Below are 2,070 nucleotides of genomic sequence, written 5' to 3'. Positions count from 1 at the left end.
CCTCCTTGCTACAAGGTGGTACATCCCCCTCCCCCGGGGAGATGATTACGGGACAGGAGCTAGCTCTATCCAGCTCCTCCCTCTGGAACTGCCCTTGAGCCCCGGGGCTATAGGAACTGGCTACAACCAGCCCTGCCCCCGAAGCTGCATCCTTTACTGCTGCAGAGGAATATAAGAGACACTCTCCTATTCCCCCAGCAGTTCGTGTGACTTCACCCCCCCCCCCCTCTGGGGCTTTTAGCACAAGATTCCTTCTCACTGCTAACCAACCCTGGGACAGATTCTGCCACACTAAAGAAATCATTCCCCAGTAGAAATGGTGCAAAATTGTGTGCCACCATTGCAACAGTCAGCTCAGCCTGCAAATCCTGAGTTTGCATGTGTACTTTAGCTAAAGGTGCAAGGACTTTGTAACCCCCTACCAGCTCTAATTCTGCCATTTTACCTGGCAACAAATCCTTTTCCTGGATCAGGTCCCTCCTGACCACAGAAATCTCAGCACCTGTGTCCCTTAATCCAAGAAGCATTTGACCATTTAATTTAACAGCATGCATATGCTCATTGCTTGGTTGTGTGGAAGCAAGCTTTACAAATCCTGTGTGGAAAGAGGCCACAGCCTGGCTCTGAGAAGCCGCAGCTTCATGTGTTACTTGTTGCCTGTTTCCACTCAGCAAGGGACACTTATTCCTCAGGTGCTCAGTGGACTTACAATGATAGCACCTCTTGGGCTCCTCTGCTTGCACAGGAAATTTGGGACGAGTACCAGGGGAATGGGGAGGTGACCGCCCAGCCTCCTTTTTCCCAGACCCAGGGGTAAAACGGTGATTCTGCTTTCCCCCAACCCTATACCCCTCCGCCATTGGTTTATGTTTGATTGCAGCTTGTGCTTGCTCATAAGAGTCAGCATACTCAGCTAATTCACCCACTGCATTTACCTTTTTGTCCCACAAATACTGTTTTACCTCATCACTGCACATATTCAGGAAGTGTTCCTGAGTAACCAGATCACACATTCCTTCAAAGCTGGTAATGCCTCTCCCCCGCACCCATTTATCTACCAAATCTCTCATTTCATTGGCATAAGCCACATTACTTAATCCAGATCCCCTCTTAAGGCTCCTGAATTTAACCCTGTAGGTTTCAGGTGTAACCTGAAACTGTTTCAAAACCAGTTCCTTAAATTTACCATAGTTTGAAGCATCATCAATAGGCATCTTATTGAATATGTCCAGAGCTCTGCCAGTCAATTTTGCTATCAATGTGGTCATCTTCTGATCTTCAGGGATGGCATGGAGGGTGCACAGTCTCTCAAAGGTGATGAAATATTCGGCGATATCGCTGGACTCGTCATACTGTGGACATAGTCGCTCCCATTTGTGGATTTTTGGGGAAGTGGAGCCAGCAGGGGGAGGGTTTTGTCTCCTCGACTCCATAACAGCCAGTTCATGTTTCTGGGCCTCCCTCTGGGCCTCCATAGCCCTCTCCTGGGCAGCTGCCTCTACCTCCGCCCTCGCTGCCGCCGCTCGTTCCCTCGCTGCCTCCACCTCCATAGCTCTCTTGTGGGCAGCTGTCTCTGCCTCCGCTCTCGCTGCCGCCGCCTCCATAGCTCTCTTGTGGACAGCCTCTTCCCTTGCATGTTCTGCCTCCACGGCACTAATTTCTAATTGTCTTAGTTCCAGCCGTCTCTTATGTTCATTTTCTTTCTCTTTTGCTACCAGCCTGGCCAGCTTTAGTTTATTAGCAGCGTCACTAGTACTCATTTTCCTGCTTTCTTGTGCTGGGCCACAACCCCTCTGCAGTTCACTGAAACTGAGATGCACTCAGCTCAGGGGATTCTTAGTTAACAAAGACTTTCACAGTGCCCAGCGTTCAGCTTTTCTGGGCAATTTGTACCCTGTGCAGTTTTAGTTTTTTCTGATCTTCAGTCTTACTTATTTTGCTTCCTTTTCTGTCCCTACTTCCCTTGCCCGAAATAAGCAAACAGAAAATAACAAACCAGTAACCACTTTGTCTGTTCTCCAGCCACCACACTTAAAACTCCCTTAAAATCACTACCAGTATCTCAAAGCA

The sequence above is a fragment of the Emys orbicularis genome, chromosome 1 (genome assembly GCF_028017835.1).
Source record: "Emys orbicularis isolate rEmyOrb1 chromosome 1, rEmyOrb1.hap1, whole genome shotgun sequence".
NCBI lineage: Eukaryota > Metazoa > Chordata > Testudines > Emydidae > Emys > Emys orbicularis.
This window is presented reverse-complemented; position numbering follows the sequence as displayed.